Source organism: Bidens hawaiensis, unplaced genomic scaffold (genome assembly GCF_021521415.1).
Source record: "Bidens hawaiensis isolate Kalapana, Puna unplaced genomic scaffold, B.hawaiensis_p1.1 tig00036464_1, whole genome shotgun sequence".
NCBI lineage: Eukaryota > Viridiplantae > Streptophyta > Magnoliopsida > Asterales > Asteraceae > Bidens > Bidens hawaiensis.
The window spans coordinates 147,388-159,826 of record NW_027496379.1 but is presented as its reverse complement, the minus strand read 5'-3'; the positions used below and the strand labels follow the sequence as shown (position 1 = coordinate 159,826).

The window sequence follows — 12,439 nt, the reverse complement described above, 5'->3', positions numbered from 1 at the left end:
TGTGGGTTTGGTTTTGGTTTTGAGTCTCGACACTTGAACTTGTTTGCTTCTTAAGATTTCTATGGTGTGGGACATGGTGGTTGGTGAGGCTTGGTGTTAGTCAGCTTGGGTGGTTTGTGGGGGTTGTGTCACAGTGGAAGCAGTAGGAAAGATTATCTTAACTGATCTAGGCATCTTTGAAGGCCCAGACTTCTTGGAGTACGTGGCTTTCTTCAAATGTTTAAGAGGCCGCTCGGGTTCCTCTTCTTCTTGAATAGCATGAAATCAATGCCCCACGCATCGAAAACCTCACAAACTTCAATAGCATTCTGGGATATTTCATTTCGCGATGAAATATTGCCGACACGTTGGCAATGATCACAACTCCTAACAAACGCATGCGCGTCCTTAAAGATAGAAGGCAAATAAAAACCAGAATCTAACACTTTCTTTGCTGTCGAACTCGCACTGTGGTGACCTCCTGTCGGTCCCACATGACAATGGCTCAAAATCTTCCATCCCTCCTTAGCATCTACATACCTCCTAATTAGTTGATCAGCACCGATAAGGAAAAGATACGGGTCGTCCCATAGATAGAACTTAACATCAGCAAAGAATTTCTTCTTTTGCTGGTAAGGTATATTTGGGAGGTACCCGTCAGCAAGATAGTTCGCGAAGTTAGCGAACCATGGAAAACTCTCCTCATGTGTCGTAACAAACATGAGACTCTCTGTTAGAAAATGATCGTCAATCCTGACCCCCAAATCTCCTAACTCAGCTCCCTCTAGACGCGAAAGATGATCGGACGCCAGATTCTCGGCCCCTTTTTATCACGGATCTCAATATCAAACTCTTGAAGCAACAAGATCCATCGGATAAGACGAGGCTTAGCATCCTGCTTGCTGAAGAGATATCGAATAGCAGCATGGTCCGTGTACACAATCCTCTTGGACAGAACTAGATATGACCTAAATTTATCGAATGCAAACACCACAACTAAAACATCTTTCTCGGTGGTGGTATAGCCCTCCTGTGCACCGTTTAAGGTCCGGCTAGCGTAGTAAATCGGATAGAAGTGTTTATCCTTCTGCTGTCCAAGAACCGCTCCGACTGCGAAGTCGCTCGCGTCACACATCAACTCGAATGGTAAAAACCAGTCGGGAGCAACCATGATCGGGGTGTTAACGAGTTTGTCTTTCAGAAGATCAAACGCCTCGATACACTGCTCAGAAAAGACGAATGAAGCATCCTTCTCCAGAAGTTTGGTCATGGGTCTCGCGATTTTAGAAAAATCTTTGATGAACCGGCTGTAGAACTCAGCATGACCTAGAAAACTTTGAATGGATCTCACAGAAGTGGGCGGGGGAAGATTAGAAATGGTCTCAACCTTTGCTCGGTCAACCTCTATCCTCGCACTCGAAATCTGATGCCCCAAAACAATGCCCTCGCGAACCATGAAATGACACTTCTCCCAGTAAAGGACTAGGTTGGTGTCAACATAGCGGGACATCATCCTCTCAATATTAAACAAACAATGATCGAAGGAACTCAAAAATACAGAAAAATCGTCCATAATCACCTCCATGGAGTCCTCGATCATATCATGGAAAAATGGCGACCATACACCTCTGGAATGTGGCCAGAGCGTTACAAAGTCCGAACGGCATACGTTTGTAGGCAAACGTTCCGTAAGGGTAGATAAAAGTGGTTTTCTCCTGGTCATCGGGAGCTATCGGAACTTGGAAATACCAGGAGAAACCATCTAAGAAGCAGTAGTACTGCTGACCTGCCAAACGCTCCAACATCTAATCAATGAAGGGTAAAGGAAAGTGGTCTTTCCTGGTGGCATCATTCAGTCTACGATAGGCAATGCAGACTCTCCATCCAGTCACAGTTCTAGTGGGAATGAGCTCGTTCCTCTCATTGATGACGACAGTCATGCCACCCTTTTTAGGAACCACTTGAACTGGACTTACCCAAACACTATTAGAAATGGGGAAAATGATCCCCGCATCAAGGAGTTTAATGATCTCTTTCTTCACAACCTCTTGCACTTTCGGATTAAGCCGCCTTTGCGGCTGAACAAAAATTTTGAAATTTTCCTCCATGAGGATTTTATGAGTGCAAAACGAAGGGTTGATACCCTTAATGTCGATAATCTTTTATGCAATCGCCTCTTTGTGCTCTCGTAGCACCCTCAACAACTTCTTCTTCTCGACCTCCGTCAAAGCAGATGCAATGATAACCGACAGCTTCCTCTCTTCATCTAAAAACACATACTCCAGATGGGCAGGCCAATTCTTAAGCTCTAAGGAAGAAGGAGGACTCTCGACAGAAGGTTGGTCCATCGGATCGTCTCGTACGATCTCGGCAGACACGCCAGATTCAGGGCTATGTGACTCGGTGTCGTCACCCAAGGGCTGATCGGTCAAGGTAACCATCTCAATCTCTGGAATCTCCCTATCGAGAATCTGGATGTCGGAGGTAGGCCCTCCACAGATCTCACTGAAAAACTCCCCAACATGTTCCAAGATGGTATCAATGAAGTATAAGGAGTCATCAGCAGACTTGGGGTGTTTCAGTGACTGTCGAACGTCAAAGATGACGTTCTCATCCCCAACTCTTAAAATCGACTTACCCTCGCAGACGTCTATCAACGCCTGTGCAGTGGCAAGGAATGGTTGGCCCAAGATAAGTGGGACACTATCATCATCGTTCATGTCCAGGATGACAAAGTCCACCGGGAAGATGAACTTGTCGACACGAACAAGCATGTTCTCGACCACCCCTCTAGGGTATTTCACAGAACGATCAGCAAGCTGGATACTCATCCGGGTTGGAAGTGGTTCGCCTAAACCCAACTTGCGATACACGGAATACGGCATGAGATTAATACTGGCACCAAGATTCGTCAGTGCATAAACCACTGTATCATCACTCAAGATGCAGGGAATCGTGAAACTCCAGGATCAGACATCTTTTCTTGTAACTTTCTCTGCAAGATTACAGAGCAACTAGCACTCAACGGGATGGAAGACACCTCAGCTAACTTCTCCTTATTTGAAAGAATATCCTTAAGGAACTTTGTATATTTCGGCATTTGAGTGAGTGCCTCAAGGAACATAATGTTAAGGTGAAACTGCTTCAAAAGATCAAGGAATTTGGAGTTCTGCTCCTCGTCTCTATTCCTGCGGAGTCTCCCGGGATATGGAAGTCTAGGTTTGTAGACTCTCGCTGGTGTGCTGGGTAACTGCTGGTCCTCGGCCTGTGCTGTACTTCCTAGGCTGCGCCTCTGATGCACCTTGGCCGGCGGAGACTCCAACTGAATCTCCTCGTTCACTTGCTCCTCTACATCTACTGCAGGCTCTTTAATGACTCCTCTCGTCGCCTCCTGACTCACAGGCTCGCTACGTGCCCCTGTACCGCTCCTCGTCGTTACAGCCTTAGTGAACGCCTTTGGATTTTTTTCGGTATAACTTGGAAGTGTTCCTGGCGACCTCTCATTTAATCTAATCGCAATCTCTCCCATCTGACGCTCGAGATTTTGAATTGACGCTCCCTAGTTTCTCATGAATGACTTATGCTCCCGAAATTTCTCTTGAGTCTCTTTGTGACGGGAGTCCTCTAGAGTCATAAGCTGCGACAACATCTGTGTCTGCTGTGCCATCATCTCCTCTAACGTGGGCTTCTTCTCCCCACTACTCGCTCCCTAACCGGAATCCTGGAATAGACTCTGACGTTGCTAGAAGCCGGGCTGATTTCCGTTCCACCAGTTGGAATTTTGATTACCTCTCCATCCCAAATTATAAGAATTGAAAGTATTTTGATTTCGGTTCGGATAACTAACAAAGTCTACTGCCTCCTCCTGGAAACCTATGGGGCACTGAACGGTATCATGCCCTCCTCTACAGATCTCGCACAGCTTACTCTTCACCTGCAAGTCCTTCACGATCTTCGCCAACGCCTCAACCTGTGCTGCAAGTGCGGTGCTCGTGTCGACCGGATGCATGCCGCGTGATAAGGAGTCGACGGTCTTGGTGCTCTTAGCCGGTGGTCGCTGGTATCCACTCATCGCTAACCCGTTAAACAAAGCAATGCACTCATCTGTATCCTTCGTCGTCAATAAGTTGCCTCCCGCAGCCGTGTCGAGCATACTCTGAGTCGCGTATGTCACTCCGTTATAGAACTTCTCAACAACTGCCCAGTCTTGCAGGCCGTGGTTCAGACATAAAGCTAGTAGATTTTTGAATCTCTCCCATGCCTCGTAGAATCTCTCGGTGTCCTCCATCTAGAAAAAATGAATCTGGTTACCGCAAACGAGCGGTCTTAGCCGGAGGATCGTATTTCTCAAGAAACTGTTCTGCATGGCGGCCCAAGTAGCAATGGATCCCTGTGGGAGGGACTCAAGCCACAAACTCGCATGATCAACGAGTGAGAATGGAAAGACGTGGAGTTTGATGGCGTCTTCGGATACGCCGGCAAGATGAAACGTGTCGCAAGTACGTGCAATGCGAGTGAGATGAGAATGTGGGTTTTCTTAGGGAAACCCGTGAAATTGAGCAGAATGAGAGATGGTGTTCAGAATGTTTGATGGAATCTGCCAATTTGTGTTACCTGCGATGGCCGGTGGATCAATGCTGGATCTCGCGCTTGCATCGACCGGACGTGCCCGGTCTGCAACTGTCCTCCTTTGTGGTGCGTCGCCCATAGTCCTATCCCTAATGACGGATTCAGAAAAAGTAGGAGATGAGGACGTATTACAACGGGCATAGAAGAACTAGAACACGGTCTGGTACGACGTCTCTCTCGCAACTCTCTCTGGTTTGGAAAATCCCTCAGATTCAGGCAGTCCTAAAGATCGAGTACATCGCATACAACTATTAAGATAAACAAAAGAAACTAAAATTAGCTAAACTATTTAAACTAAGAAAAAGAAAAACGAGTAGCAAATAAGGTAAGTCCTAACTCGAGTTGTTCTCAATACGCCTCAAACCGTGTCCCTGGCAAAGGCGCCAAAAACTTGTTGTGTGTCTAATGATGCTCTTTTTATGGAACTCACAACTAAGCTTTAAATTTATAAAACGGACTTTCCTAATAAAACTACACACAACCGGCTTGTGTACCGATCGTAAGTAATATAGAACTAAGGAAGTCCGAGTATCGAACACGAGGACATGTGAAAACGTCTATGATCACTAACCCTAGACAAGACCTTCCTATGAATAATATTTTCTTAAATGATTTTTAATAATTAAACTACTTGAGCTAACTTACAAACCCTAACTTACACTTAACTGATTTTAAGAACAAACCGGGAAACGAATTTCTAAAGTGTTCTAATGTCGAATCTCCTCTCAGTCTCACCGACACACGACCCTAATGGAAACGAATACTACACAACCAAGGATAGAGGAAAAATTTGGTTTAACTTAATCTAGATCAAGTAATCGCTCACAAACCCAAACCCGACAAGAACCGAACCCGCTCTAGCGCGATCCTAATCCTAACAAGTAAAAGCTATGAGACGACCTTACTTCCTATCACCTCTTGGTCTCTAAGAAGGTGCTTACCCGCTGAATTCAATTAATTAACACACCCAACTAAACCCTACAGTTGTACACCCTGCAAACAATCTCTAAACACAAAGTAAATAATCGAACAAGCAACAATTAATCAAAACTAATTCAATCAATCGAAGAAAGGGGTTTATGAGTGTAATTAATAAAATCACAGCCACTAAACACAACCTAATTCAATATTAAACCAAACTTTCATTAACAAATCAAGTCACGATGATCTAACAATCCCTAAAACTCACTAAAACCTAACAATATTCATCAAATCTAGGTAGAACTAACAAGTTTAGCTTAACATAACTTTTGGAAAACAGCAAATACTTATTGTAAACATCATAAAACTCAACCAATTCATAATTAAACTCATTCAATAATCAGAATTAATCAAGCACAACTCAATCTTCAATTCAAATGCAAAATAATTCATGTTTAAAGATCAAATCAACAAGTTATGAACCTTGAACAAGAAAGCAAAATTTATTAGAGTTATACTATCAGTTATGGCTGAAATAAACGATGAGGAATGATGCTAGCTACTGTCCCAAGTCTCCCTTGATGTTATTCTTCTTCTTCTGGCCGCCACACACCTCCACAAAACTTTTTTTCTTCCTTCTTGGCTGCTGCAGATTGCGATCGGCTCTAGGGGGCTGCTCTAGGGTTTTTTCTTTTTTTAATTATCTTAATATAATAAAAAGTAAGGCTTGTATCTTGTGGGCTTGTGTCGAGCCTTGAGTTTTAGTCTTCAAACTTGATCATAAAGGCCTCCAATGTCTTCAAAAACCCGAACCTTTTTCTCTAGTAAAATTCATAACCTACACAATTATTAAACTTTGTAAAATCATGCACAAACAAGCCATAACTATTATTTATTATACGATTAAGTACTTAAAACGTGATAAAAAGGTGCGAAAAATAGGTGTGTTTGCGCAAAGCTTGCGCATACATTTTTTAATGAAACATATTCGAGAAAATAAACAGTCTGCAGATGACAATGTTTGCACATAATTTGCATGGTGCATACAAAAGAGACTGCACGAGCTTTTTTTTTTTGAAAAACAAACAACATCTTAAGATCAACATGACTCACTTTTCATCCCATCTTCCTATTAGGTTAATAACCTTCATTCCAACTCTTTGACCACCCTTCTCAAATTAAATAACTTAAAACAATAACTAAAATAATCTTGTATACATACACTTTATTTAATTAAGATTTCACGATTAAAAGGTTTATAAGAGAAAAAAAATGTTTAGTGTTCATATCATCAAACGCTCTTCTATGCAAGTAGTGAGGAGTACCTAGATTCGCCAGATGACATTGATGATCCTTTCCAACTTGCAACGAATATTGGTGATCCTTTCCCCCACGTTAGAGATAAAACAATTTTCTCTCTCGGCTGAAACAAATATAGTGGGGGCCACTGAGTGAATGTTAGGTGGGTTCATTAAAAGTACTATAAATAATTGTGTTTGTATCTTCTTATAACACTACGCTCTTTACTTATGTTGTTCAATTAATGTTTTGGTTTTCTATATGAACCATTTTCATAACAAACGAGTTTAAAAGGTGGCCCAGAAATGAAACAACATATTCACCTCTATAGGATATAACAAAGCATAATTGGTAACTTAATTCCATTAATTACTTTTTACTGGATTTTTAGTTACAATATATTTTATAAACACTAAGAAGTTAAATGTATAAAAGAATAACCAATCTAAAAAAACGTGATAATATTTGAAAAACTATTATGACATAACATGACAATCGATTTTTATCATAAAAGCCGGTCGGTGGCTGGTCCTAGTGGCTGGGCACTCCCAAAAAGTGTACGTACTAGCCAAAATAATTGGTGCTATTACTATGCTCACAACAAAATATCTCGAGTGGTCCAATATGAATTTTAATCGAATTAATTTTTATTTTAGCAATATGAAAGTTTTTAGTTATAGATTTTTTTTGAAGTTTAGAAATATTAACCGAACCTCTCATAACCGTAATTTTACTTGTTTTCATTTCACACCAAAGAAGCTTTCTATGTTGTACGGAGGTTTGACAATTCGTGTAATCATTAAATGGTATCCTTATAAAATAGCAAACCAAACTTAAATGGTATCCTTATAGAATAGCAAACCAAACTTAAACCTTTTTGCATTCATCGTAACCACAAATGAAGGTTCATACACTTGTTACCTTATCTTCTTCATCATGCCTTTGGTTTCTCTTTGTTTCATCACTCTGCAGCCTGTGTTCATGTAATCAAAACTCAGATCCTCCTATACTATGCATACCAAGTGAGCGACTGGTGCTTATTCAGCTCAAGAACAATCTCATCGATCAAGCAAACCGTCTATCTTCTTGGGTAGGCAAAGACTGTTGCAGTTGGTCCGGTGTGGTCTGCAACAATTTGACTGGTCATGTCCAAGACATTCGTCTTCGAGGACCCGACGATAGCATTCACGGTCATTGTCATGGTTCTTATGACACCGTTGAAGAATTAGAAGAAGCATCCAAACAAATGTTAGGAGGAACCATAAGTCCTTCGGTGACCAAGTTATCACAACTCACGCATTTCGACATAAGCTGCAACGATTTTGGATCGATCCAGATTCCAGCCTTCCTTGGTTCTTTCCAGAACCTAAGATATCTTAACATCTCAAAATCACAATTCAGTGGGGAAATCCCATATCAACTTGGAAATCTATCAACACTACGTGTTCTTGATCTTCATGGCGATCTCATATCTAGTGGTATGCATTCAAAAAGTTTGAAATGGCTAAATGATCTTAAAGAGTTGCAACACCTGAATATGAGTGGCATCGACCTATCAGGAGCTTCAGACTGGTTTCAGGTTATAAGCAAACTCCCTTCTTTGCTAGAAATACACTTTTCTTCATGCGGGTTGATTAGACTTCCTGGTAATCCAAGTTCAGTTAGTTTTACATTCCTTAATGTACTGGATCTTTCCTTCAACTTATTCCCTGGTAGTTTGTTGCCTAGGTGGATTTACAGTCTACATAACTTAGTTTCATTAGATCTTACTGGTTGCTTCATTGGTGGTCTAAGTCCCGGAACTGACAATGGTTTCCATAGCATGCCTTCTTTAAGGACTCTTAGTGTTTCAGGCAACGCTTTTCTGAATTCTTCTTCGTTACTGAATGAATTGTCTAGCTTAAGGAATATTCGTTTTCTAGATGTTAGTAACTGCAATATATCTGCTCCAATTCTTGGCAACTTACAAAACTTGTCTCTGATTGTGCATCTCGACATGTCGAATAACCAAATTGTTGAGGAGATACCAAAATCTTTAAGTAATCTTTGCAATTTGGTTACCCTTGATCTGCAATCTAACAACTTCTACGGAAATGTGTCGGAACTTCTAGAAAGATTTTGTGAATGTGGGTCACCTAGACTAGAATTATTAGCCTTAAGGGGAAATTATGTGGTTGGCCAACTTCCTGAAAAACTAGGTAGATTGAAGAATCTTGGAAGCATTGATCTTGCTTATAATAAAATAACAGGGACCATTCCTGATTCTGTAGGAAATCTGTCTCTCTTGAAAACATTCCAAATGAATATAAATCAACTGACAGGTTCTATCCCAAATACCATTGGTGGTTTGTCATCATTGAATTTCTTGGATCTATCGTATAACAATTTGAATGGAAGTCTTCCTGAAAGCATTGGGCGACTCGAGGAACTAGTTTTTTTAACTGTTCATCATAATTCGTTAACAGGAATTGTGACTGAAAAACATTTATCCAATTTAACATCCTTAACAACTTTGTGGATTGGGGACAACAAGTTAGTGTTTAAGTTAAATGATAAAAACTGGGTCCCCCCTTTCCAGCTCGAAGTGTTAAGAATAGGTTCATGCAGTTTAGGCCCTCAATTTCCTTTATGGATTCAGTCACAAACAAGCTTAGCAGAAATAGATTTGGCCAACACAAACATATCAGACACCATCCCTAATTGGATTTGGACTACATTCTCTAGTGTAACATTATTGAACATGTCCCACAACAACATTCAAGGGAAGTTGGGAAATGTTAGTTTTCTTGCACCGGGTGCAGTACTAGATTTAAGTTTCAACCGTTTTCATGGTGTGTTACCTGGTCATTTCAATAGACCTGACTTAGATTTCCTAGATCTTTCGTCCAATGATCTCTCAGGATCTATAGAACAGTTCTTGTGTTTTGGCATACAAGAGCCGCGTCAGTTAAGAGTTCTTAATCTCGCAAACAATAGCATGTCAGGTGTTATCTCAGATTGTTGGATGCACTTGGAATTCTTGGCCATTTTAAACTTCGAGAAAAACCAGTTTTTGGGTACGATACCATCCTCTCTAGGAAATTTGTCTTCCCTATTATCGTTGGATTTGCGTAATAACAAACTATCCGGGAACTTACCCGTGTCGTTATTGAACTCCAAGAGCTTGATAATCATTGAGCTAGCAGAAAATGAGTTGGTGGGAAGAATACCGGCATCAATAGGAAGAGACAATACAAGTCTGAAACTTCTAAGTCTTCGTTCTAACAAACTAGAAGGTAATATCCCAGAAGAAATATGTCACCTCAGTTCCATACAGATCATGGATTTTGCTCATAATATTCTTTCTGGGAGCCTACCAACATGCTTTACAAACTTCACTGCCATTTCTGGAAGTGAAACATTAAGTCAATTTCTTCTTTATGACACTCTTTTCCAGAATCAAGTTCTAGGCAGTGCATCATTGGTGACAAAGGGTCGAGTTTCTACATATAAAAACATTCTTTTCCTGGTGACTACAATAGACCTTTCCAATAACAAGTTTTCAGGGTCAATTCCTGATGAACTTGTTTCACTTTTGGGCTTACGGTACCTGAATCTGTCACAAAATTATTTAACAGGACAAATTCCCAACTCGTTCGTCAAAAATGGAAAGCTTGAATCTTTAGATCTGTCACTAAACCATCTTGATGGAAAATTTCCCTCAAGCTTATCAGCGTTAACCTCTTTAAGCTTTTTGAACGTATCTTACAACAATCTTGTAGGAAGAATCCCAACAGGCCCTCAACTTCAAACCTTCAACGAGTCAAGTTTTGTTGGAAATAAACTATGTGGGAGTCCTCTACCAGCGTGTTTACCAAATGCCAACGATCCCGGTCGAACTAACGAGGAAGATGATGAATCTAATGGCATTGATTGGATCCTAGTGATATTTACGCTTATTGGATTGGTTATTGGTTTTTGGATCGTGGTTGGCCCATTGATTGTTAACAAACGATGGAGAAAGACTTATTATCATTTTCTTAAAGGAATCTGGATCAAGCTTCAAAATTTCATTTTTATCATATTCCCATGTAAGTCTTCACCTATATTTAGTTTTCTGTTTTATTTTGCTTATAAAATACGTTATACTGTCAAAATTAATATTCAAACTATAGAAAAATAATTAGGTTCATGCCATCTATTTCTAAACAGTTCAGTAAGGATGTATTTAATATCTTTGTTTTGTATCTAAACTAAACAAAGACAAAACATCAACCTAAAAACCCACATGCATATGTATTGGATTGCAATATAGAAAACTTTATGGGAAAGTATAGGAGTTCATAGTTTGATCTGGCGGATTGTACGTAACATGTAGGCTTTAAAAGGCATGAGCCAAGTCATGAAGTTTTTAGCTCAATTGATCAAGTTCAACAATTTGATTTATCGCAATACAATATACGGTGATCAGCCCAAAGGTTAGTAGTCAAAACTAAAGACATGGTTTTCCTATTGATTGATTCTCCTGTTGACAAGAATGAATGCAGCCTGGCTTTATGTTTCTCATTGCAATTACTTGTAGGCTTTCATCAGGAGTCCTCTTCAGAAGCTAGCAGCTGGACTCATAAAATTTATAAATCTGATTATTGATCAGCAAGAAGTGGGTATATATCAGCTTAAAACTAAGTATTTGTTGATATTCACTGATAAGCCTGAGGGAACATTGGTAATGGCTTTAAAAATATGAACAGTTTAGAAGATGTGTTAATGCTGGTAAAATTATGTAATATATATTTACATTTAGAAACGTAAGGAATATAAATAAATCTGAAATTTCAAACTTAATTGGTCCAATAATAACCCCATGACTTTTCTTATGGGAGGTCGGGAGTTCGAGTGTCTTTGGAACATTTTGTTGTGGGTTGAGCCAGGGTTTTTCCAGATATCTGTAACATTTCTGTGTATTAGAACTATTTATTTTATTTGTTCAAAGTGTCGATATTTTTTCTACTGAATATCCAAACTTAAGAATTTAGCAGTCAGATTTTTTTATAATTGTGAATGTGAATACATGAAAGAAAAACCTTGAATGTGAGACTAGAAGTGGCGGTGGAGAGATTTACGAGAATAGTGAAGCTGCACAAAACATCAATAAAAGAATCTTAAGACTCAACGGATAGTTCTTTTCAAGTAAGGGAGAATGATGAGGACAGATCACCCAATTAAGAAAATAGTACACGGGTCAATGTTTAGAAGATTTCAGTGATTTTTCCTTTTAAAAGAAAATCATCAGTTACCTGATTATTGTCTAATTTACTTAATATTGTGCTTATCTCAAATATTAATGACATGTCATCACTAAAGTAGGGTAATATCGTCAGTATAGACTACATCTATACTGACCCGATGTCATCAATATAGGGTCGCTTCAATATCAATAATATGGGGTAAGCTTGTTAATAAAAGATGGAGTATTTACTTTTTAACTAATATGGCTCAATGCGGTTGAGATTGTTTCGACACAAACGATAATCGAGCTAACGAATTTGTAGAAGAAGAAACTGGAGGAGTTAAACCTTCAAATCAATAGCTATGTTTTCATTCATCCGATCCGTATATTTGCACAATTAGA

At 39.8% G+C, this 12,439-nt stretch overlaps 1 pseudogene; it reads left to right on the top strand.

Annotated features, from left to right (window-relative positions):
- Positions 1-7,663: 7,663 nt before the first annotated feature.
- On the top strand, positions 7,664-11,740 carry LOC143588573 (receptor-like protein EIX2; annotated as a pseudogene).
- The last annotated feature ends 699 nt before the right edge of the window (positions 11,741-12,439 follow it).